Source organism: Haliaeetus albicilla, chromosome W (genome assembly GCF_947461875.1).
Source record: "Haliaeetus albicilla chromosome W, bHalAlb1.1, whole genome shotgun sequence".
Classification (NCBI taxonomy): Eukaryota; Metazoa; Chordata; class Aves; order Accipitriformes; family Accipitridae; genus Haliaeetus; species Haliaeetus albicilla.
In genome coordinates this window covers 19,750,263-19,777,614 of record NC_091515.1, presented here as the reverse complement: position 1 = coordinate 19,777,614, position 27,352 = coordinate 19,750,263, and the positions used below count along the sequence as shown (strand labels likewise).

The 27,352-nt window shown below is 44.0% G+C and overlaps 1 long non-coding RNA gene across 1 annotated transcript in view; it reads right to left on the bottom strand.

The window, feature by feature from the left end:
• Positions 1-27,352, bottom strand: part of LOC138683450 (uncharacterized) — a 630,921-nt gene that overhangs the window by 547,430 nt on the left and 56,139 nt on the right. The gene's annotated exons all lie outside the window — the stretch shown is intronic.

Sequence of the window (27,352 nt, the reverse complement as noted above, 5' to 3'; positions counted from 1 at the left end):
ACTAAAATAGAGTAGATTTTTATCCACACAATGCATGTAATTTCTTTGCATACTAATTTCTGTGCATACCAGGATTTCCCATTTTACATGTGACAGTAACTCATTTTGCAGTATGTTTCATGAATACATTTCCTAACAACCTTTATTATGTAAAAAATTTTGATTGATTTTTCTCTATATTAAACCAGTAAATCTTTTGATGGTTTCTTAGAGCATAAGCTCATGTTATTTCTATTAAAAGGCTTTGTAAGGGGGAAGTTACAGTTTTGGAAGACTTCTGAGGTATTTTGACTACATGAGAATGCAGCTGTCATCACCTAGAGCAGAGGTGAATTATAATGTGGGTATATATAGCACAGTTGGATTAGATTGGATGCAGTGAATGAAACATATCATTGGAAAAAAACAGCTCTTGTGTAGAAGGACTATCTTGTTTTGGTTTTGTTTGTTTTAGAATAATGAAACTACTCACCCATGTCATTACACACATCAGGATGGGAGCAACTTCACATCTTGATATCAGTGATTTACCCCAACGTTTTAAAATACATTCTTCTCATGATGTTCATACAGTGTACTCTATTTCAGCTAAACTTATGTATCCCATCTGTACCTCTTCAGTCTAATGAATGTGGGTTTGATGATAGCTGTATTCCTGTACAGCTGAAAAGTCTTAGAAAAGATTTCCCAAGCTGCAGGCTGGAGAGTCTTTCCAGAAACCTGATTAATTTCCTAGTTGCCTTGCTTGTACAGTGTAATACGAGTTACTGTTCCCAATGAAACTTCAGGGATATATATAATTTTTTTTCTTCCTGACACTTTTGATACATAGGTGGGTATGAGAAAGAATACATAATCATAGGTATTCTGAACAGTGTGCTTTCTAATGTCTCGTATCACAGTTGCTCCTTCCTATAGTAGTTATTGTACAATAGAATACTTGAGTCTGTTAACTGAATGCATGATTAATCTGGAGATGCCCAGTTTTTCTGCATGTTAGAAATCATGAATGAAATGAATGGGGTTCAAAACTTGCATATAAATGAGGCAATTTTTTGGAAACACATAAGAGGTTGCATCTGTTTAATTCGTAAATCAAATATGTCACAGTGACATAATAAGTAAGTGGAGTTTAATTAGATTTAACTAGATTTAGCAGGGGAAGGGGATGGAGTTCTAAGCACTAGAGAATAGCCAGGGGTAGCTGAGGCATTAGGAAGCAACAGGGAAACATCTGTGGATTGCCTCAAGGGAATTAGGGCAAACCCCTCTAAAAAGGGGATGTGGCTGCGGCGACTGAATTAAGCGCTCAAGCTCTCTGTGCAAGATTCCCTTTATTTCACAAAAGAATCCAACTTATATATATGTTTCAACAAAGATCTAGAAAGAACTAACGGCATACAGCCAATACTACTAACACAGGAGGGCATATCTGGCCCAGCTGGGATGTTTGCCAGTCCTCAGAACAGTTAAAGATAAAAACATTCCATACACATACTCATGACTATCTTCAGCCACATCTTCCCAGGCCTACACAAGGCCATCCTCCAACCTGACCTTGTAAAACTAGTTCTTCAACGACTGGCAAACATACAGCACAACAAATTCTAACAGTCATACTTGAAAACAAATGCCAGGTGTTCCGAGCTGCTCCCACAGTGGCCAATAGCCCAGCTGAAGTGCCTCTATACCAATGCATGCAGCATGGGAAACAAACAGGAGGAGCTGGTAACTGCTGCCCAGATGGAAAACTATGACCTGATTGCTGTCACAAAAACTTGGTGGGATGAATTGCATGACTGGAGTGCTGTGATTGATGGCTATAAACTGTTCAGAAGGGGCAGGCAAGGAAGGAGAGGTGGGGGAGCTGCCCTCTATGCCAAAAATGGGATTGATTGCACAGAGCTATCTTTGAAGAACAGCAATGCATAGGTCGAGAGCTTATGGGTGAAAATTAGAGACCAAGCCAACAAAGGAAACTTTGTGGTTGGTGTCTACTACAGGCCACCCAATCAAGGAGAGGAGATTGATGAAGAGTTCTTTCTTCAACTGCAGGAAGCACCATGCTCACAGGCCCTGATCCTGATAGGGGACTTCAACCATCTGGACATCTGCTGGAAGAGCGGCACAGCGAACTGCAAGCAGTCCAGGAAACTACTGGAATGCATTGAGGACAACTTCCTAGAATCATAGAATTGTTTAGGTTGGAAAAGACCTTGAAGATCATCGAGTCCAACCATCAACCATGCCCACTAAACCATGTCCTGAAGTGCCTTGTCTACATGCTTTTTGAATACCTCCAGGGATGGTGACTCAACCACTTCCCTGGGCAGCCTATTCCAATGCCTGACAACCCTTTCAGTGAAGAAATTTTTCCTAATATCCAATCTAAACCTCCCCTGCTGCAACTTGAGGCCATTTCCTCTCATCCTATCACTAGTTACTTGATAGAAGGGACCAGCACCAACCTCACTACAACCTCCTTTCAGGTAGTTGTAGAGAGCAATAAGGTCTCCCCTCAGCCTCCTTTTCTCTAGACTAAACAGCCCCAGTTCCCTCAGCCGCTCCTCATAAGACTTGTGCTCCAGGCCCCTCACCAGCTTGGTTGCCCTTCTCTGGACACATCCCAGCACCTCAATGTCTTTCCTGTAGTGAGGGGCCCAAAACTGAACACAGTACTCAAGGTGCAGCCTCACCAGTGCTGAATACAGGATACAATCACTTCCCTGCTCCTGCTGGCCACACTATTTCTGATACAGGCCCGGATGCCATTGGCCTTCTTGGCCACCTGGGCACACTGCTGGCTCATATTCAGCTGGCTGTCAACCAGCACCCCCAGGTCTTTTTCTGCTGGGCAGCTTTCCAGCCACTCTTCCCCAAGCCTGTAGCGTTGCATGGGGTTGTTGTGACCCAAGTGCAGGACCTGGCACTTGGCCTTGTTGAACCTCATACAGTTGGCCTCAGCCCATCAATCCAGCCTGTCCAGATCTCTTTGTAGACCCTTCCTACCCTCAAGCAGATCAACCCTGCCTCCCAACTTGGTGTCATCTGCAAACTTGCTGAGGGTGCACTCAATCCCCTCATCCAGATCATTGATAAAGATATTAAACAGAACTGGCCCCAATACTGAGCCCAGGGGAACACCACTTGTGACCTGCCACCAACTGGATTTAACTCCATTCACCACAACCCTCTGGGCTCATCCAGCCAGCCAGTTTTTTTAGCCAGTGAAGGGTAACTTGTCTAAGCCATGAGCCGCCAGCTTCTCAAGGAGTATGCCATAAGAGACAGTGTCAAAGGCCTTACTAAAGCCCAGGTAGACAACATCCACAGCCTTTCCCTCATCCACTAGGTGGGTCACCTGGTCATAGAAGGAGATCAGGTTGGTCAAGCAGCACCTGCCTTTCTGTTGTGGTTTAACCCCAGCCAGCAACTAAGCACCACACAGCCGCTCGCTCACTCCCCCACATCCAGTGGGATGGGGAAGAAAATCAGAAAAAAGAAGTAAAACTCCTGGGTTGAGATAAAAACGGTTTAATAGAACAGAAAAGAAGAAACTAATAATGATAATGATAACACTAGTAAAATGACAACAGTAGTAATAAAAGGATTGGAATGTACAAATGATGCACAGGGCAATTGCTCACCACACGCCGACCGACACCCAGCTAGTCCCAGAGCCGCGATTCCCTGCCCCCACTTCCCAGTTCCTATACTAGATGGGATATCACATGGTATGGAATACCCCGTTGGCCAGTTTGGGTCAGGTGCCCTGGCTGTGTCCTGTGCCAACTTCTTGTGCCCCTCCAGCTCTCTCGCTGGCTGGGCATGAGAAGCTGAAAAATCCTTGACTCTAGTCTAAACACTACTGAGCAACAACTGAAAACATCAGTGTTATCAACATTCTTCACATACTGAACTCAAAACATAGCACTGTACCAGCTACTAGGAAGACAGTTAACTCTATCCCAGCTGAAACCAGGACAGTATCCACCCCTCATTCTATACCATTGACCTCATGCTCAGTTTCCATACCTTTAGTTACATTCTGATCAATCATCATCACCTTTCCATCCCTTTGAGACTTATGAACAATGAGAGATATATATATAAGTATACACACACAGAGATATCAGTTCTTTAGTTCATGGGTTATGTTCATAACACATTTCTTGAGTTCATTTAGTTTCCGACTCTGGGCTCCATCTCTCATACCAGTCTGTCTGGGCAGGAGGGATGGTGCAAAGTCCTCTCAGTCGGTAGAGCAGAATTGGGCTTCAGTGCGGTGTGACGAGCAGATGACATTTGACGCAGCAGGAGCAGGAGGATGGTGTGCACCGTTGGATTGTTGCATGCTGGAGTCAGTTCTGGTTCCATCACTACTGCGCTTTGCTCAGTTTTATCACAGTTCTTTCTTGCTTGATCCAAGTGATTCTTACTATAGTACTATGGATATAGCATATAACAATTATAGTAATGATAACATACAGTGGCAGGGTTATATAGCAACTAATATCATACAGTTCAATTCTGCCTATTCTCACCTAAAATCAAATCCCCTTGAGGCACACATCGGACTTCCCCATCTTTTCGCATCACCCACCAAGTGCACCCAGGCCCTTGAGCAAAAGCAGTCCCACGAATGGGTTTACCTTTGCCTGAGGCAGGAGTAACCCAGACTGTTTTCCCTAACATATTTTTCATGTGCACTACAGGGACTTTATCCCCTTCTACAGTATGTAAAAATTCTGATTGGGCAGGGCCACTCCGATTGGCAGATCCTCTGGTGTTGACTAACCAGGTGGCTTTTGCTAAATGTGTATCCCAATGTTTGAAAGTTCCGCCCCCCATTGCTCTCAATGTAGTCTTTAACAGTCCATTGTATCGCTCAATTTTCCCAGAGGCTGGTGCATGATAGGGGATATGATACACCCACTCAATGCCATGCTCTTTGGCCCAGGTGTCTATGAGGTTGTTTCGGAAATGAGTCCCGTTGTCTGACTCAATTCTTTCTGGGGTGCCATGTCGCCACAAGACCTGCTTCTCAAGGCCCAGGATAGTGTTCCGGGCAGTGGCATGGGGTACAGAATATGTTTCCAGCCATCCGGTGGTTGCTTCCACCATTGTAAGCACATAGCGCTTGCCTTGGCGGGTTCGTGGGAGTGTGATATAATCAATCTGCCAGGCTTCCCCAAATTTATATTTCAGCCATCGCCCTCCATACCACAGGGGCTTTAACCGCTTGGCTTGCTTAACTGCAGCACATGTTTCACATTCATGGATAACCTGCGCGATAGTGTCCATGGTCAGGTCCACCCCTCGATCATGAGCCCATCTATATGTTGCATCTCTTCCCTGATGGCCTGAGGTATCATGGGCCCATCGAGCCATAAATAGCTCACCCTTATGTTGCCAGTCCAGGTCCACCTGAGCCACTTCAATCTTGGCAGCCTGATCCACCTGTTCGTTGTTTCGATGTTCTTCAGTGGCCCGACCCTTGGGTACATGAGCATCTACATGACGTACTTTTACAACCAGATTCTCTAGCCGGGACTCAATATCTTGCTACAGTGTGGCAGCCCAAATGGGTTTACCTCTGCGCTGCCAGTTGCTCTTCTTCCATTGCTGTAACGACCCCCACAGGGCATTTGCCACCATCCATGAGTCAGTATAGAGATAGAGCACTGGCCACTTTTCTCTTTCAGCAATATCTAATGCTAGCTGGATGGCTTTCACCTCTGCAAACTGACTCGATTCACCTTCTCCTTCAGCAGTTTCTGCAACTTGTCGTGTAGGACTCCATACAGCAGCTTTCCACCTCTGATGCTTTCCCACAATGCAACAGGACCCATCAGTGAACAGGGCATATTGCCTCTCATTTTCTGGCAGTTTATTATACAGCGGGGATTCTTCAGCATGTGCCACCTCCTCCTCTGGCGACATTCCAAAATCTTTGCCTTCTGGCCAGTCCGTGATCACTTCTAAAATTCCTGGGCGACTGGGGTTTCCTATGCGAGCCCATTGTGTGATCAGTGCGATCCACTTACTCCACGTGGCGTCAGTCGCGTGATGTGTAGAGGAGACCCTCCCTTTGAACATCCAGCCCAGCACTGGCAGTCGGGGTGCTAAGAGGAGCTGTGTTTCAGTACCAACCACTTCTGAGGCAGCTCGAACTCCTTCATATGCTGCCAATATCTCTTTTTCAGTTGGAGTATAGCGAGCCTCGGATCCTCTGCATCCCCGACTCCAAAACCCCAGGGGTCGGCCTCAGGTCTCCCCAGGTGCTTTCTGCCAGAGGCTCCAGGTAGGGCCATTCTCCCCAGCTGCAGTATAGAGCACATTTTTAACATCTTGTCCTGTCCGGACTGGTCCAAGGGCTACTGCATGAACAATCTCCTGCTTAATTTGTTCAAAGGCTTGTTGTTGTTCAGGGCCCCATTTAAAATCATTCTTCTTCCGGGTCACTTGATAGAGAGGGCTTACAATCAAACTGTAATTTGGAATATGCATTCTCCAAAACCCCACGACACCTAAGAAGGCCTGTGTGTCCTTTTTATTAGTTGGTGGAGACATAGCTGTTATTTTGTTGATCACATCCATTGGGATCTGATGACATCCATCTTGCCATTTTATTGCCAAAAACTGGATCTCCTGTGCAGGTCCCTTGACCTTACTTTCTTTTATGGCAAAACCGGCTTTCAGAAGGATTTGGATTATTTTCTTCCCTTTCTCAAAGACTTCTTCTGCCGTCTTGCCCCATACGATGATGTCATCAATGTATTGCAGGTGTTCCGGAGCTTCACCTTTTTCCAGTGCAGTCTGGATTAGTCCATGGCAAATGGTGGGGCTGTGCTTCCACCCCTGGGGCAATCGATTCCAAGTGTACTGGACACCCCTCCAAGTAAAGGCAAATTGTGGACGACACTCTGCTGCCAGAGGGATTGAGAAAAACGCATTAGCAATGTCAATTGTGGCATACCACTTGGCTGCCTTTGACTCTAGCTCGTATTGAAGTTCTAGCATATCTGGAACGGCAGCACTCAGCGGTGGCGTAACTTCATTCAGGCCGCAATAGTCAGCTGTTAGTCTCCACTCCCCATTAGACTTCCGCACTGGCCATATGGGACTATTAAAGGGTGAGTGAGATTTGCTGATCACTCCTTGGCTCTCCAGTTGGCGAATCAACTTGTGGATGGGAATCAGAGAGTCTCGGTTGGTGCGATATTGCCGCCGGTGCACCGTCGTGGTAGCAATTGGCACTTGTTGTTCTTCAACCTTGAGCAACCCCACAATTGAAGGGTCTTGAGAGAGACCAGGCAGGGTAGACAGCTGTTCAGTGCCCTCCGTCTCCAAGGCAGCTATACCGAAAGCCCATCGATACCCCTTCGGGTCCTTAAAATACCCCCTCCTGAGATAGTCTATGCCAAGGATACACGGAGCCTCTGGACCAGTCACAATGGGGTGTTTCTGCCCTTCATTCCCAGTTAGGCTTACTTCAGCCGCCGATACAGTTAACTCTTGGGATCCCCCTGTCACACCAGAAATACAAATGGGTTCTGCCCCCTTATAACTTGATGGCATTAGAGTGCACTGTGCGCCGGTGTCTACTAGAGCCTTATACTCCTGTGGGTCTGACGTGCCAGGCCATCGAATCCACACAGTCCAATAGACCCAGTTATCCCTTTCCTCCACCTGGCTGGAGGCAGGGCCCCTCTAATTCTGGTCAGAGTATCCAGTATTCACTTCTTGTAAAATTGGCTCAGAATTCCCTTCAAGAGGATCAGAAATAAAATCAGCCCTTCTACTCTGTTTGGAAACTGGAGCGGCATTTTTCCTGGTAGAATCCCCTTTTGTGGTGGTTTTTCCTCGCTGTTCACGTACCCGTGCATCTAGGACCGAGGTAGGTTTTCCATCCCATTTCCTCATGTCGTCTCCCTGATCACACAGGTAAAACCACCCGGCACCGTGTGGTGTGTACCTTCTATATTCTCTCTCTTGGGCAGAAGAACGCTCACTCCTAATAGCTGAGACATTGGTCCTTACAAGTGGGGAGTAGGACATATCCTCTTTGATCTGTTGGACATCCTGGGACAGCTTCTCCACAGCCGAAATGCAGGCTTGTAGGGAGGAGGAGAGATTTTCTTCGTATTGACGGAGTTGGCGAGCCACTTCATCCACTGTCGGTGCCTCTTCGTCTTTCCAGGCCATTATTGCCAGTGAGTTGTCATAGGACGATGGTGCGTTCCGTACAAACTTCCGCCACATGGGTCGTGTGCATTGGACTTTGTCTGGATCTTTGGGTAATTGTGGGTTGTCCGGGTCATGATGGATCGTCTCTAGCACAGCTAATTCCCTCAGATATTGGATACCTCTTTCCATGGTGGTCCACTTGCTTGATTGACATATAACATCTTCCTTAAAGGGGTACCTTTCCTTCACACTTGACAGGAGTCGCCTCCAGAGGCTGAGGACTTGTGTCCCTTTTCCAATCGCCTTGTCAGTGCTACCTTCCCTGGCAAGCGATCCCAGCTGCTTGGCTTCCCTACCTTCTAATTCCAAGCTATTAGCCCCATTGTCCCAGCATCGGAGGAGCCAGGTGATATAATATGCTCACCTATACGTCAGCCAAAATCTTTTCGCATATCCCGCAGCTCACTCAAGAATAGGGACCGGGTTATTACCTCTGGTTCTGCCTCTTCCTCCTGTTCCCGTGATGACCCTGGTTCACCTTCATCCTTCGCTAAGCGAACTGATTTTTTTGTATATTTCTTTTTATGTACGGGGGCAACTGATACTGGTGCATGTTGGTCCACTGGTTCAGTTGCAGTATCGCTTGCCGGGTTTTGGATAACCGCAGTGTCTGTTGCCGAGGTTTGGGTAGTAGCAGTGCTCATCGCTGGGGCCGGAGGGACCGCAGTGCCCGTTGCCAAGGTTTGGGTAGCTGCTGCGCTCATTGCTGGAGCTGGAGGGGCCGCAGCGCCCGTTGCCGAGGTTTGGATGGCCGCGGTGCTCATCGTTTTGTTGTTAGGTCCAGAGGCTTTCTCTTCCCCTTGAGGGTACTGAGTGGTGTCGAACAGGGCTCGATAGGCATGGGCCAGGCCCCAGCATGTTGCAGTGATTTGTATCTCTCTGGAGCTGGCGGGGTGATAGCATACCTTTTCCAAATATTTTACTAGTTCTTCTGGATCCTGCACTTGTTCAGGGGTGAATTTCCAAAACATTGGAGGTGCCCACTTTTCTAGGTACTTGCCCATACTACCCCACACACCCTGCCACTCATAATTATCCAGCCTTGGGGCACATCTCTGGGTGATCTTCTTAAACAGTTGTTTAACCTTAAACGAGAGCTGAACCACATTCAGAAGTATGCTAATTCCTAGCAGTAGGGCTAGGACCATGCTACTCCCAACATCCCAGGAGTATTCAAATTTTTCAAAATTCTCAAACACCATTGTAACTGGACTGAAGGAGAAAGGAAAGGGGAAGAAAGGTACCCCACCCATAGACTGGTTTTCCATGGAGGAAAGGTAAATGGTATAATTATTAATAGTTTCCCACAGATGGCTCCCGCAGTATAAAGGTGACAATGCTAAGTGCAAATACCGGATTAATCCCACAGCCGATGACTTTATCATACCATAAACCAGAGTTATACCATACATCAAAGCGAAAACCTTAATCCACCTCCCACGGATGATAAGCAGCAGAAGAGGAACCACATACAGCAAGCGAGGTGATACATAACAGAGCTTTAAAAGCAGAGCAACAACTCTAAGAACACATAAATCAACATAATGAATGCTTAGAACAAATTTGTTTTAACAAGCTCTGGTCAGGTTTGTCGTTATCTCAACCCTTCGTGCCTCACATTGGGCGCCAAAATGGACTGTCGTGGTTTAACCCCAGCCAGCAACTAAGCACCACGCAGCTGCTCACTCACTCCCCCCCAACCCAGTGGGATGGGGGAGAAAATCAGGAAAAGAAGTAAAACTCCTGGGTTGAGATAAGAATGGTTTAACAGAACAGAAAAGAAGAAACTAATAATGATAATGATAACACTAGTAAAATGACAACAGCAGTAATAAAAGGATTGGAATGTACAAATGATGCACAGGGCAATTGCTCACCACACGCCGACTGACACCCAGCTAGTCCCAGAGCCGCGATTCCCTGCCCCCACTTCCCAGTTCCTATACTAGATGGGACGTCACATGGTATGGAATACCCCGTTGGCCAGTTTGGGTCAGGTGCCCTGGCTGTGTCCTGTGCCAACTTCTTGTGCCCCTCCAGCTTTCTCGCTGGCTGGGCATGAGAAGCTGAAAAATCCTTGACTATAGTCTGAGCAACACTACCGAGCAACAACTGAAAACATCAGTGTTATCAACATTCTTCTCATACTGAACTCAAAACACAGCACTGTACCAGCTACTAGGAAGACAGTTAACTCTATCCCAGCTGAAACCAGGACACTTTCATGAACCCATGCTGACTGGGCCTGATCCCCTGCTTGTCCTGCACATGCCATGTGAGCGCACTCAAGATGAACTACTCCATAATCTTCCCTGGTACCGAGGTCAGGCTGACAGGCCTGTAGTTCCCTGGATCCTCCCTCTGACCCTTCTTGTAAATGGGAGTCACATTGGCAAGCCTCCAGTCCTCTGGGACCTCCCCTGTTGACCAGGACTGCTGATAAATGATGGAGAGTGGCTTGGCAAGCTCCTCTGCCAGCTCCCTTAGTACTCTTGGATGGATCCCATCTGGTCCCATAGATTTGTGAGTGTCCAGGTGGCATAGCAGGTCACTAAGTATTTCCTCCTGGATTATGGGGGGTATATTCTACTCTCCATCCCTGTCTTCCAGCTCAGGGGGCAGAGTACCCTGAGGATGACTGGACTCACTATTAAAGACTGAGGCAAAGAAGGCATTAAGTACCTCAGCCTTTTCCTCATCTTTGGTGGCTACATTCCCTTCTGTATCCAGTAAAGGATATTCTCCTTGGGATTCCTTTTACTGTTAACGTATTTGTAAAAACATTTTTTGTTGTCCCTTACAATAGTGGCCAGATTGAGTTCTAGCTGAGCTTTTGCCTTTCTAATTTCCTCTCTGCATGACCTAACAAGATCCCTGTACTCTTCCTGAGTTGCCTGCCCTAGTACAGGTGATGGAGAGCCTGACCAGAGGAGAGGCACTGCTGGACCTGTTGCTGACTAATGTGAAAGAACTTATCGGAGAGGTCAAGATTGGAGGTAGCCTGGGCTGCAGCGATCATGCCCTGGTGGAATTCTCAGTGTTGAGGGGTACAAAATGGGTAAAAAGTAGAGTCAGGACCTTAAACCTCAGAAAGGCAAACTTTTGTCTGTTTAGGGTACTAGTGTGTGGGATCCCTTGGGAAACAGAGATAAAGGAGCGAATGAGAGCTGGGAGATATTTAAAGACATTTTTTCTTAGGGCACAAGAGCTCTCAATCCCAGTGTGCAAGAAGTCGGGCAGGGGAGGCAGGAGGCCAGCTTGGCTATGTCAAGACCTCTTAGCCAAACTAAAACACAAAACCAAAATGCATAGGCAAAGTTGCTAAGCACTCTCCATCATATTTGAAAAGCTGTGGCAGATTGGTGAAGTTCCCAGTGACTGCAAAAGGGGAAACACAACCCCTGTTTTTAAAAAGGGAAAAAAGGAAGACCCAGGGAACTACAGGATGGTCAGTCTCACTTCTGTGCCCAGCAAGATCATGGAGCAGATCCTCCTGGAAACTATGCTAAGGCACATGGAGGACAGGGAGGTGATTTGAGACAGCCAACATGGCTTCACTAAGGGCAAATCATGGCTGACAAATTTGGTGGCCTTCTATGACGTGGTTACAGCATTGGTGGATAAGGGAAGAGCTACCTGGACTTGTGCAAAGCATTTGATGCTGTCCCGCACAACATCCTTGTCTCTAAATTGGAGACACATGGATTTGATAAGGGGACCACTTGGTGGATAAGGAATTGGCTGGATGGTCACACTCAAAGAGTTGCGGTCAACAGCTCGATGTCCAGGTGGAGACCAGTGATGAGTGGTGTCCCTCAGTGGTCTGTATTGGGACCAGTATTATTTAACATCTTTGTCAGGGACATGGACAGTGGGATTGAGTGCACCCTCAGCAAGTTTGCAGATGGCACCAAGCTGAGCGGTGGCACTGTGATAACCGGTGGTTTCCATAGGATAACTGCTCCAGAGTCTTTGTGGGCATAATGGAAATAGAAAGTTAAAGTGGAATTTGAAGGAGAACAATGATGTTCTTCAGATATAGTGATGCAGGCCTTCATGACTTTTGCATTTTTCTCTTTAACTCTTAATTCTTCCACCCTGCTATCATGGTTTAAGCCCAGCCAGCAACAAACCACCACGAGTCTGCTTGCTCACTCCCCCTCCCCCAGCCCTGGTGGGATGAGGAGAAGAAAATATAAAGAAAAGCTCATGGGTCGACACAAGGACAGGGAGGGATCACTCACCAATTATGGTCACAGGCAAAAGACAGGCTCAACTTGGGGAAGAAACAAAATCAATTTAATTTACTACAAATCAAATCAAAACAAGGATAATGGGAAGTAAAACCAAATCTTAAAATGCCTCCCCCCACCCCTCCGTCCTTCCCAGGCTCAACTCCACTCCAAGTTTTCTATATCTCCTCCCCCAAGCGGCACAGGGGAACAGGGGATGGGGGTTCTCTCTGCTGCTGCTTCCTCCTCAGGGGGAAGACTCCTCACGCTGTTCCCCTGCTCCAGCATGGGGTCCCTCCCACTGGAAACAGTTCTCCACGAACTTCTCCGGCATGGGTCTGACGCGCGGATCAAACTTTACAACTCGGAGAGTGAGTTATAAAGCAGGCATGTTTATTTCGGCGCTGGGTGCAAGGGGATTTCTCCTCAAAGCTTGCACACTGTCTCAGCAAGCAGCCAGATATTTATTACACCAAAGCATACATATTCATAGGGTTATACAATACAAAATATACAGATGTATAAGTTGGGGCGGGGTTAGTTCAAAAGCTTGGGTCAATTCTAAAATGTTTATGTCATCTTGCACAGGCTCAGATCTGTCTCTGGTGGTCGTTTACTTCTTCAGGGGTCTTACCTTCCTCTTCTTTTGTTCTCTAGATGAACTTCAGTCATTTACGCATGCTCTCTTCTTACTTGGTGATTTCAGTGTTTTTTTAACAAGTCCTAGCCAGTTCTGTGATAAGACTAACATTGCAGTTCCTGTTATCACCTCCTTTGTTTGGCATGCCAGTCCTTGACAAATACCAGTCCCTGATAAGCTTAATCCCTGACAGACGCCACAGGTGCCAGGCCCCGGCAAGCAAGCCTCGAAAGAACAAACAAGGCCAACAGAATTATTAAACAATATTTAAGTCGTCAAAAGGCAAATAGTTATTTCCCTGTATCAGGTCCTTCCCACGGGCTGCAGTTCTTCACAAACTGCTCCAGCGTGAGTCCCTTCTGTGGGCTGCAGTCCTTCAGGCACAGATTGCTCCAGTGCAGGCTTTCCCATGGAGTCACAGCCATCTTTGGGGGCATCCCCCTGCTCCAGCATGGGGTCCTCCATGGGCTGCAGGTGGGCATCTACTCCACAGTTAACCTCCATGGGCTGCAGGGGGACAGCCTGCTGCTTCACCACCATCTGGCACCTCTCCCCATCCTTCTTCACTGACCTTGGAGTCTGCATAAGTGTTTCTCTCACATTCCAATCCCCTCACTCTACTGTGGGTTCCCCTTCTTAAATATGTTATCCCATAGGCGCTACCACCATTGCTGATTGGGTCAGCCATAGCCAGAGGTGGGTCCGACTTGGAGCAGGGGAAGCTTCTAGCAGCTTCTCACAGGAGCCACCTCTGTAGCCCCCTCCCCTGCTACTAAAACCCTGCCACACAAATCCAATACACCTGCTCTTTATCTGTTTTTCCCTTCTCACACTAAAGCTTTCTCACACAGCGCTGACCTTTCACTTGCTGACTGCTGAAACATAAGAATAGCTGGTTTTCATTCTTGGTTCTTTCTTTCCTAGAATGCTCAGAAGAACTTGGTATTTGAAGCCAATATCTCACAGCTCTGTCACCTTTCTGGTCAGCACAGAAACTCATTTTCAGACATTAAGAGTATTGTTCTTTTATACACACAGCATAGTTTTCCATGTGACCGATTGCTGTATTCAGTCTGAATCAGCAGGCCAACAGAGAAACTTTGTAAGACTCGAGCTTCAGCAACACATCTTAATACAAACAAAAAAATGTATGTGCATCTGACTAACTGGGGGGGGGAGGGGGGGAGAAACGTATCTACTTTTGAGAAATAGTGAATCTTTAAAAGGATACTGTCCAAGACTGAAGACAGATCTTGACAGTGTTTGTGTTACCTATGTAATAAAGGTATCCAGAGCTAGCAGCATGCATCATCATGTTAGTATTTCACTGAATAATGCTCATTTTTCTAGCCCTTTTTTTTTCTCCAAGCTTACCACTTCTCCTTTCTCAAAAAAACAGGAATAGACTCTTCTCAAAGTGAATTAATAATTCAATATTCAACCACTAACATCCATCTATAATTAAAGTGTGTGCGTGTGTAAATATATATTTATTTTTTTACATAATACAGCACATGAAATTCACAAAATAGGAACCACTAATGTCTTTAACAAGAGAAATACAGCAAAGCTAAAATATAATTAGGGGTGCAAGTGAAATATAGCTCTATAACTAGGGAGATGAGAACCATCTAAGCTGGAAAAGAATGGTTACGTGTCAGCTCTAGTGACTCTTGAATCACTTCCCATTTCATGTTCCTTACTATCTCTGGTTTGGTCCATATCCCATTTTTTTTTAATCTTACGAGCCATGTAACACAAAAAAAAAAGAAAGAAAAAAATCTGAAGCCCATTCAGCCATCATGAATTAGAACTTCATTTTACTACAAGATGATGGATGACTCTTCAGAGCTGTTTTTCTGCTTTGTGTTCTTGTTTAAGAAGAAAAATGGAGTGAGATGAGTTTACATGAATCAACTGATCATTCTTTACAAGGTTCCTCTATAAAACATCCTGTTCACTACATAGATATACATACAACATTATACATTCCCTTTTACTTACAGGTACAAATGCACCTGGTTTATTTATTATGAGACCACTAAAGGACAACAATCTTTTTTACATGCAACTCTGAAGTGCAAAGTAAAATTCTGGTAATGCAGTATCTCCATGATCCCTGCCACAAGCTACCAAAATAATCAATACAGGGTTGCTAATAAATTGTTTCATTTAAATAAGAGATTCTTACATACTGTTACATAGTGCTATTACTCAAAATGCTATGGTAACTCTAAAACACACAAAGCTGATAACAAGTATGGAGGAAGCTAATAACAAGTATTGAGGGTCAAAGGTGGGTGGCCTTTTCTTTTATTAATATTTATTGCACATGTTTAGCCAACCTTTTAAAACTTTATAGTTAATATGGTTCTCCACTTTCTACTGTCAAGAAAATGTATTTTATAGCATGGTACTGGATACCAGCCAACAAAAACAAAGCTTGAGACAGTGTGGCTCACCGCTGATGGGGATTGCTGAGTCTCTAACTTGTCAAACATGCACAGCACACTTAAAACCACCATGACACGTGCTCCAGAGCAAGCAGAAGAAACTGCCATAAAATGCAGCACTATAAATCTTCTGAAACCGTAAAACATTCCCCAGAATATAATTTGTTAAAAACTAAACAAATACAAGCTCTGAACATGCAAGTAATTTTATTAAGCCACTGGCATACAAACCTACTTTATAAGAAATAATAAAAACTACGTATGCAGATTTTCAGATTATTTTAGATATGGGCAATACTTTAAATAGAGGAAGATACTGAATTCCTGAACTAAATCCTAATAATTTTTCCCAATCACATAATCCCAAAGAAGTAAAAAAAAAAAAAAAAATTCTAAATAGCTATACAACAAAAGGGGTCATTGTAGACTAGGCCTTAACGTGGGGAGGAAGGGGAATCTTTATCATACAAAAATAATTCCTAAAAAGAGCATTTATCCTTTGATGCCTCTAACTTTCCTACTGTTTACATTTAGAATAACTCAGGTATACATCTTTATCACTGGAAATGCTAAACATCAGATTCCAGGTTACAGCAGGTCCTGCCTCCCAGCTCTCCAGGCAAATAAGTGTCAGTAGCAGGAAAAGAAGCATTTCCCTGGCCTGGCCTACCTATGCGCATAGGTAGATACCCACCCACTGATACTGGATTTTACACAATCACAGAACAGTTGTGATTGGAAGAGAGCTCTGGAGATCATCTAATTCAACCCCCCTACTCTGAGCAGGGTCAACTACTACAGGTAGCTCTGGACATTGTCCAGTTTGGTTTTGAATATTTCCAAGGATGGAGACTCTACAGCCTCTCTGGGCAACCTGTTCCAATGTTTGACCACCCCCACCATAAAAAAACCCAAACAATATTTTCTTATGTTTAAGTGGAATTTCCTGTAATTCATTTTGTGCCTACTGCTTCTTGTCCTGTCACTGGGCACCACTGAGCTTTGCTTCATCTGCTTCACCCCCCTGCCCCCCTCAAGTATTTATATATAAGATCCCTCATGAGCCTTCTCTTCTCCAGAATGAATGATCCCAGTTCTCTCAGCCTTTCCTTCTGTGTCAGATACTCCAAGCCTTTAATCATCTTTGCAGTCCTTCACTGGACTCGCGCTAATATGCTTGTATTGATTCAGAGAAATTGACTCAATAGTTTGATTAACTATTAAGTAGGTATTCTTTATTGGCAGCGCTGGATGCACGGGGGATCGCTCCACCTATCGTGCACACCGTCAGGTCTAATTGTGCAGGTTAAATACATGTTCTATATACATATTCACTAGATTTCCGAGAAATGTTATACATATTCATTAGTTTTCCGGGAAACTATTAGCATATGCAAATGTCCTTTACGCAGGCGCATTGAAGGTCTCTGGTGGTCTTCAGGAGTCCTCCGGTGGTCTTCCATAGTCTTCCTCACTTGTCCGCTATTTGACCCTTCTCAGGTGATTCTGCCCAGTATGGTCTTTTACATGTTTTAATACATCAGTGCTCGTTAGTGTTCTTATTATCTAAGTTCTCATTAGTGGTGTAAAAACCATATGGTTAGTTTAAGCTAAATTATCTACAAGGACGAGAACAAAGGCAGGAGTTCTTATCTTTTCTGGCCCTATCTATTCAAGCAAGGCCTCTACTTGAGCCTTCTCGACAAGATCGTAAATTTATCAAACATTTAATTAAGTTTTGTGATTGTTCATGGTTCCTTCTTGCTCATCACTCCCAAGTACCAGTCTCTGACAGGCTTAATCCTTGACGAGCACTAGTCTTTGGTATGTAAAGTTACAGAGAGACAATCATTAAGCAATTAGCAGTTCGTTCTCTATATCAATCCCCCCTTTTCTTTAAACCTTTGCAAATTCTTTTGCAACTGTAGGATTCCACTACTCCCGAGAGACCGTGTAAAATATTTTCCGGTTTCTACTTGATGTCTGATTTTATTTCGTTTCCAACTTTCGTAATTTTCTACTGTGCCCTGACAACACCACACAAAACACTTAAGCATAATGCAGACCATCATTCCTAAAGTCATTAAAATTATAACCATAATAAAAATTTGCTTTAGCCACCCGAAATTTGGCAGCCAGGATGTTAGTTTGTCCCACAGTTCTCTAAATCCCCATGAGAGGTCATCGTTTGTTATTTCATGTAGTATTTTGGTCTGTTTCCAAATTTCTTCTAAGTCGGTGGAGATTCTTCCACTTTGATCTACATACATGCAACAACTCGTATTTATAACTGTGCATACTCCACCCTGAGAGGTCAATAATAGATCTAATGCCATTCTATTTTGTTGTACAATTTGAGATAAACTGGATATTTCTAATTGTTGGGCTCTTATTGCATCAATTGTTCTATTCTCAAGGTTTTCTATTACTGCCGAAATATTAACTATGGCTTTTTCTAACTCACTCACTCCCAACCATGGAAGAAACCATCGGACAAAAGTATGAAAGGCAGTAGGGCTCTTTACTAAAGGATTCTCAACATCTCGTCTAATCTTTCGAAAGTGTGTTCGCACCCATCCTTTTGGTGGAGAACTGTGTATAGTCATATTTGGAACCACTGCTCCCAAAGTACATGTTCCCATCCAATTCTTTGGTAAAACTTTCCAGGCAGTGTCATTGCATAGCCAGTACCATCCTTTTCCTTCTGGCACTGGCCATGCTGTAGTATTAACAGAAGTTGAAGTTCCAATATCTATAGTTTTGTTACAAACTGTATGATTCCCTACATACGTCCCATTAACACAGTCACTTTTTCCAAGTCCTTTAGGTGGATTACATCTCTGTACACACGTACAATAAGGCTCCTGGGCCTCAGGACTAATTATTTCTAACTTCTGGACTCCGTCATTGTCAGTATACCATGTGGTACTTTCCCAAAGAGTGGTCCAGGAGTGATTACTTGGTATCGGAATACCAATTAGCGAGATCCCTTTTTCACCATGTTCTGGCATGTGAGTACATATCCAACAGTCAGTTCTGTTCAGGATTTGGGAAACATTTTGCGTCAGGGAGAAATGTGAGTTCAAGTTCCATCTAGCTTCATTTGAACCGAGTAATAACTCTGTTACCATCATGATCTGGAGAACCGCAGACCTGTGGGTCCTGTAGGGATGACCGTCCATGGTCTCTCAGGTGCTCTCTTTACTCTTGAATAGTGGATCCAGGCTGGCTGTTCCTTGATCTTAATAGCAGTGAAGGTCGTCAGCAACACTTGATAGGGTCCGTCCCATTTCTCCTCCAGAGGTTGTCCTGAAAAAATCTTTACATATACATAATCACCCAGTTTAAAGGGATGGATTGGTTGATCTAACCCTCTAGCCCTGGTTCCTAAAACTTGTTTATTTATATTTTCTAACTGCTTCTGGAGGGATACCATGTAGTCACACAAATACCCTGCACCCAGTTGCGTTAAATCTTCTCCTGTAAATTGAAATTGATATGGTCTCCCATACAATATTTCAAAGGGACTTAAATTTTCCTTTGTTTTTGGTTTCACTCTCATTCTAAGCAATGCCAGGGGAAGAGATTGGGGCCAAGTTAGATTAGTCTCTTGACCAATTTTTGCTATTTGTTGTTTAATTAAATGATTCATCTTTTCAACTTGCCCACTTGCCTGAGGTCTATATGGGGTATGTAACTGCCAGTCTATCTTCAAAGTTTTGCTCACCTGCTGTACTACTTTGGCACAAAAATGAGAACCTCGATCGGAAGATATTGTTGCTGGAATTCCGAAACGAGGAATGATTTCATTCAACAGTATCTTAGTTACTTCTCTTGCTTTGTTTGTTTGGCAGGGGTAAGCCTCTGGCCAGCCTGAAAATGTGTCAGTCATGACTAACAGGTATCGGTACCCCCCTTTTCTTGGGAGCTCCGAAAAATCAATTTGCCACTGTTGTCCTGGATAATTTCCTTTGCCAATTATCCCCAACTTTACTTTATTTGCCACATTAGGGTTATTACGTAAACAAATTTCACACTGTTGAGATATTTGTTTCACCATTGTATACAGATTGCGTCCTATTAATTTCTGATTTAAGTTTTTTTACAGGGCATCTGCTCCCCAATGTGTCTTATTATGTTCAGTTAAAACTGTTGTCCATATTAAATTGGATGGTATTACTATACGATTATCTGCTAAATGAACCCATCCATCTGACTCTACTTTACCATCCAGATCTTCAATTAATTTTAGGTCTTCCTTTGAATAATTTGGTTTCTGATTTGTACTTACAGTTTGGATTTTACCGTCTGGTATTAAGGATAATGTTTCTGCTTCCACTTCTTCTGCCACCCGCCTAGCCTCATAATCTGCTAGTCGATTTCCAATTTCTGAATCTGTGTTTCCTTTTTGGTGTCCTCGACAATGCATGATAGCTACCTTTTCTGGTTGCTTCACGGCTTCTAATAGTTTCAAGATTTCTTCTGCATGTTTTATTTGCCTTCCTTGAGCAGTTAGCAATCCTCGTTCCTTCCAAATTGCACTGTGAGCGTGAACTACTCCAAATGCATATTTAGAATCTGTCCAAATGTTTATCTTTTTCCCTTTTGCCAATTCCAATGCTCTGGTAAGGGCAATTATTTCCGCCTTTTGGGCTGAAGTTCCAGAAGGCAATGACTTAGATTCGATTACCTGTTGGGTGGTTGTGATTGCGTATCCTGCTTTACGTTGTCCCTGTTTTATAAAACTACTCCCGTCAGTATACCAGGAGTTTTCAGCATCCTCCAGAGGTTCTTCTTTGAGGTCTGGTTGACTGGAATATATAGCTTCTACTGTTTCTATGCAGTCATGTGTCACTGGTTCATCCAAAGTTCCACTAAGAAAAGAGGCTGGATTGACAATGTTAGTAACTACAATTTCTACATCATCTTGTTCTACTAACACTGCTTGGTACTTTAAGAATCTCTGGGGCGAAAGCCAATGGCTTCCTTTCTGTTCCAAAACCGCTGAAACTGTATGGGAGACTAGCACTGTTATTTTCTGTCCCATGGTAAACTTTCGGGCTTCTTGAATATTGATAACAACTGCTGCAACAGCTCGAAGGCAACCAGGCCATCCTTTGCTCACCTCATCCAGTTGTTTGGAGAAATAAGCTACTGCTCGTTTATAGGGACCAAGTCTTTGTGCTAGTACTCCCAAAGCTATTCCTTGTCTCTCATGAGAAAACAGCCAAAATGGTTTTGAAACATCCAGCAGTCCTAGAGCAGGAGCTCTCATTAGTTCTCGTTTGAGCTGCTTAAATGCATTTCGTGTTTCTCCAGTCCAAATTACTTTTGACTGGTCTCCCTTTATCAATTCATATAATGGCTTTACCAATAATCCATAATTATATATCCAAAGGCGACACCAACCTGTCATTCCCAGAAAGGTCCGCAGCTCTTTTACCGTTTGGGGCTCCGGTGTTCGGCAAATGGCTTCTTTCCGCTCAGTCCCGAGCTCCCGTTGTCCTCCCGAGATTTCAAGTCCCAGGTAGGTCACACGCTGTCGAACCAGCTGGGCTTTCTGTTGAGAGACTCGATATCCACTTAAACCCAAAAAATTAAGAAGATTCACAGTCCATCGAATACAGCTTTCCCTGGTTTCAGTAGCTATTAAGAGATCATCCACATATTGTAACAAGATTCCTTCATTGTCTGGGGGTACCCAAGTTTCAAGCTCTTTCGCCAATTGATTTCCAAAGATAGTGGGGCTATTCTTAAAGCCTTGAGGTAATACTGTCCATGTTAGCTGAGTTCTTCTCCCGGACTCAGGATTTTCCCATTCAAAAGCAAACAAATTCTGACTCTCTGTGGCTAAGGTCAGGCAGAAGAAGGCATCCTTCAAATCCAGCACAGTAAACCAAACTTGGTTATCTTTTAGTTTTGTTAACAGAGTATATGGATTCGCGACTACTGGATGTATATCCTCAGTAATCTTATTTATGGCTCTCAGATCTTGGACTAACCTATAGCTTTTCCCGTCTGCCTTTTTAATTGGTAGTATAGGTGTATTATATTCTGATTCACACTCAATCAATATTCCATATTGTAGAAACTTGTCAATTATTTCCTTGATCCCCTTCCTATCATCTAATTTCAGGGGATATTGCTTAACTTTGACAGGTTCTTCTCCTGGTCTCAGCTTAATTACTATAGGGGCTGCATTTTTAGCTTTTCCTGGAACCTCAGAGGCCCAGACTCCAGGATATACTTGATCAACAATTTCTGGAGGTACTTCAAATTTTGGTTCAGCTTGTATTAATGCCAAGCTTAAAATGTTAATTAGCTGGTCTTCCTTGATTTTTAATTCCATTTTTCCTTTTTCAAAAACAATTTCTGCTTCCAATTGTTCTAGCAAATCACGGCCTAACAAGGATTTTGGAGATCCGGGCAAATACAGAAATTTATGTATTCCTATTTGTTTACCCAATTTATATTTAAGTGGTTTTAGGAAATAAGCCTTTTTCTGCTGGCCAGTAGCTCCCACTACAGTCACAAACTCTTCATCTTCCGGTATCAACCTTTGATTTAACACTGAATAGGACGCTCCCATATCTACAAGAAAATCCACCTCTTGTTCTATTTTCCCTAGCTTAACTTTAACCAGTGGATCCGCTAGGGTGGATTCCCCCGGTCCCCCTCATTGACCAGAGGTAACATTGGCTACGACAGCTTGTGCTCCACTTAGCTTAGGACATTGTCCTTTCCAATGGCCTATTTCTTTACAATAAGCACATTGGTCCGATCTTAGGGGCTGGCGTGAGCCTCCCCTCCTTCCAGTTCCCCGACCTCTCCCACGAAGGGAGTTGTCCTGCTTTCCCAGTGCAGCTACGGTAGCTGCAGCAATAGCTTTTCCCATTTTTCGTCTCTCATCCCCTTCTCTGTTCCGATACATTCTCCAAGCTTCCTCTATCAATTTCTCTAAGTCCCTTATCTCAGGCTCTTTCAGTTTCTGAAGCTTTCGCCTTATGTCTTCTGAAGATTGTCCTAAAAACAAAAAGACTAACTGTTGTTTTCCCACTTCAGATAAGGGATCTAAGGTAGTAAATTTCCACATAGCTACTCTTAACCGATCAAGAAACTCTGTGGGAGTTTCAGTCTGACCTTGTTTCACTGCATACAGACTTGACCAGTTAACTGCTTTCGGTATCGCATTTTCAATACCAATTTTTATCCATTCTTGATATTTTTTCAACAATCGGTAATCATGGTCATCATTAGGGTCCCAATTGGGGTCTGTTCTCGGTACGTGATTATCTACCGTACCGGGTAAAACCCCAGCAGTTATTTGAATTTGGACCTGAGTCCGAGAATTCTTTATTATTAATTGCTTTTCAGTTTCGGTTAAGGCATCTAACATCAAATCGATGTCCTTCCAATCTGGATCTTGATTTTTAACAATTAACTCAAATCTTTTAGCAACTCCCTCAGGATCATCCTGATATCCTTTTACCATTTCCCTCCATGAATCTAAATCATTCATCGTAAATGGCACTTTAATCCTTGTAGGACCAGTAGCTCCTATTGCCTGTCTTAAGGGAGCCTGGATTATTGGACCGACCTTACTCCGGGTGCGAGCTGTAATAGGAGTAAAACCTAAATCTTTCGTGCTCGTACCTTCATCAGGCTCTTTCGCACCTGTATCATCAGTAAAATTACCTTCTACGGGTGTTGGAGGTAGTACGGGTGGTGAAAAAACAAAATCTTCTATTCTTTCCTCAGTTTCCTTTAATTTTACACATCTTTGTCCTATACTACATGCCGAACAACATCTCTTCATCTTCCCTGTAGTCCTTTTCTGCTCCTTTTCCATTGCTAACACAAGAGGGTCTTGTGGGGCCAAATTAATGCCACATTCTTTCTGCCACTCTGAATGATTTCTTAAAGTGAAAAACATATCTGCGTACATCACCTCATCCCATTTTCCTTCTCGTCTCAAAAACAACATCAATTGTAACAAAGTGCTATAATTCAACGTCCCATTAAAGGGCCATTTTTCATCATCATCTAACTTATATAAAGGCCACCACTGATTGCAATATTTTATTAAAGTTTTCTTATCCACACTTCCACCTGGCGGTCCCCCTATCTCCTTCCAGTGATCCAAAATACAGCCTAAGGGGCTCTTTTTCAATATTCCAACACTTTGTTTACCTCCCATATTACTCGTTTATATTTTTACCTTTCCAACCACAAACAATCTCAACTGTATATGTAGCCCGTTCCCTCTTGTCCCAGGGAGTCCAAACCCGACACTCAGGGCATTCAATATCCCCTCCACAATCTATTTGCAACCTCTGTTTGCACCACATGCATTCCAAGACATATGAGGGCATACACTCATTTCCTGGATGTAAAAGACACCACTCAATTACCCACATTTATACAATGCACCATACAGGGACTTTCTTACACCAACACCACAAAATGATTAAGATAATCAAACTCAAACTTACAATTACAACACTAACATATAAATTCAAGTTCCACATCACCAGTGCGTCACACTTCGTTCGTCTCCGGCTGTACCCCTTGCAGAGTTACAAGACTGCGGATCAGAACTCCACACGCTCCGCAGCTGAGCTGCGTCTCATTTACTCAAACATTCAATCCACAGTTTTAATTGTCTTATGTTGTTTAGACCAAAATCCGCAAACGATAGCCGTAATTCAGTCCCAGTAGCCGTTTACCTCATTCAGTAACCGAAAACGTCAAAATCAAATTCAAAACATAAACAAAAGCACATGAGTGGGTACCAAACCTAAAGCACACAAAGTGTATAAAAGCATACAGAGTGTACCGAAACAAAAGCACCCAAACATATACCACACCAAATGTATACCAAGGGTGCTAGCTACCTGGTATACACCATCCTGCATAAGTTTACTTTTGTCTTATGACTTATGGATAGCTTTACAAATGACCGGTCCCAAAAATAAAAGATTAAAGAATACCTTTACTCCTTTAGATGGTGTCCTTGTCTGCTCCCGCAGTGATCCGACTGAGGCGAGGAGTCCCTCCGGGAAATCCCGGGGGTACCCTAGGGAGTCCTGTTCTCAGCGGGTCCTGCAGCCGAGCAGAGCAGGTCCCATCTGGGGTGCCAGATTGATTCAGAGAAATTGACTCAATAGTTTGATTAACTATTAAGTAGGTATTCTTTATTGGCAGCGCTGGATGCACGGGGGATCGCTCCACCTATCGTGCACACCGTCAGGTCTAATTGTGCAGGTTAAATACATGTTCTATATACATATTCACTAGATTTCCGAGAAATGTTATACATATTCATTAGTTTTCCGGGAAACTATTAGCATATGCAAATGTCCTTTACGCAGGCGCATTGAAGGTCTCTGGTGGTCTTCAGGAGTCCTCCGGTGGTCTTCCATAGTCTTCCTCACTTGTCCGCTATTTGACCCTTCTCAGGTGATTCTGCCCAGTATGGTCTTTTACATGTTTTAATACATCAGTGCTCGTTAGTGTTCTTATTATCTAAGTTCTCATTAGTGGTGTAAAAACCATATGGTTAGTTTAAGCTAAATTATCTACAAGGACGAGAACAAAGGCAGGAGTTCTTATCTTTTCTGGCCCTATCTATTCAAGCAAGGCCTCTACTTGAGCCTTCTCGACAAGATCGTAAATTTATCAAACATTTAATTAAGTTTTGTGATTGTTCATGGTTCCTTCTTGCTCATCACTCCCAAGTACCAGTCTCTGACAGGCTTAATCCTTGACGAGCACTAGTCTTTGGTATGTAAAGTTACAGAGAGACAATCATTAAGCAATTAGCAGTTCATTCTCTATATCAGTATCTCTCTTGTACTGGGGAGCTCAGAACTGGACCCAGCACTTGTCACGTCCCCATTTCTCATGACGATGACTCAGGTTTGCTGATTCCCAGGTCAGGAATAAGGTGAAACGACACCAGGGATCCTTTAACTCACAAAACTCAACTTCTATTCGCTCACAACAAGAATTGGCATGCTCACAACAAAAATTGGCATGAAACTATGTCAGTAAACTGTGTAACATGTGCTAACCCTACATCACCAAACATATACTGCAGGCCTTGCTTATTTGGGGATCAGTTCAGGGAAGACAATAAGGAGAGCCCTCCCGTTGAGTCACAAGGTTCAGAGCAGATCCCCTTGCTTTCTAGACTCCTTCTCAGAGAGGAGCCTAGGGGCGGCTGGATCCACTCCTAGTCCCAGACTTGGTCAACGGTTTATGTCTAAAGGGATGAGGTGTAGGGATTATGGAAAAGGAAAAGGAAAAGGAAAGAGAGAACAAGACAGAGAGAGAAAAAGGAAGAGAGAAAGATTTCACCGGTTCTGGGTCCAGCGTTGGTTCAGTCAGCTGAGGAGTCCAGTTCCGGTTGGCGCACACCCCTGGGGCTTCATTTTGTGTCCTTTTATCATCCTTGCCCCTCCTTCAGGCGGGCACTCAAACTTATTAGGCTAATTAAGTGTCATGAGCAGTTTGTGAGCCTTTGGGACTCGGGGGTTGTTTGGGGAGTAACTTCCCCTTCCCTGCATGGTGAGCTGTCCTGCTCAGCACATCACAACAGGGAGCTGTGCACCCTCCAGCATACCCTCCCTGTCCTGTTGCTGATGGGTGCTGATGGGCTTCTTTTCACCTGTGGTTCCTTACTAGGCAGAGTTCCTTGTTATGCAGAGTTCGTCGTTAAGTAGAACTTGCCCCACCACAATGTTTGAGACATTAACTCTTTCAGTCCCTCACACCACCCAGTGGCGCAAACATTGTCTATATAATATTCTCCATAGTCTTCTCCCAGGCTGGTGATTTAGATGTAAAGAAAGGGGAGAGAGAAAAAAAGGAGAGAGATAACATATAAAACTTCACTTAATGGACAGAAGAGGGAGAGAAGAGAGGGAAGGGATGGCACGGGTCATCACACAGTGAACAATTGCAAGGCCAAGCATTAAGAACAAAAAATCCACATAACAACATGAGTCCAATGCTAACAAGCCATTTTCCCCACCCCGTGAGTTCCAAGGACGTTAGGAGAGAGGTCAGCAACGATCCTACGATCCTCCGTTAAGCCAGTCTCTTGGTTGCATTGCTTGGAAAAGTTCTCCAGTCTTGTCTGTAACTTCTCTCATCTTCTTTCGCACTTCTTCTAAGGAGGTAGTTGCGTTGTGTATGGTGAGACAGCATTCTCCGTCGGTGAGATTTAACATCCCATATGCCCCATGTTCTTTTAACAACAATGAGATGGGAAGCCAAAGGAACCTTAGTAGATATAGTAGATATATGGATGTAGATAGGAACTGTTTAATAATTATCTAGCTTATAGTGAAGTTAAAGAAATTTCAATAGAGGTAGACATGGCCAAAGGGGATGAGAAGTGATGTTTAACGTTTGCATTGTTGAGGCTGACTGGGGCAGGAGATAGTCCCTGATAAGGAGCAGAAGTCGACCCCAAGAACCAGCCAAGACCGGCCTTGTGATTTGGATAAATGCCAAGGAGCGACTGAGTCTGCGCAGGGACAGAAGGTTAAGAGTTCACCGTGAAGAAGACATACAGCCTTCATCTTCACGACCACCAGACGACCACCATAAGGAGGCACTGCGCAAGCGCGGTTGAGAGGAGACTATGGAAATGACTTCATGGAGCTAATTTTAATATGAAGCGGGGATAGGTAATGCCTATGTATAGGCGTACTGTGAAACTCTATGTATATGTAACACTTGACTGTATAAATTTAAAGCGAACTGCCGAG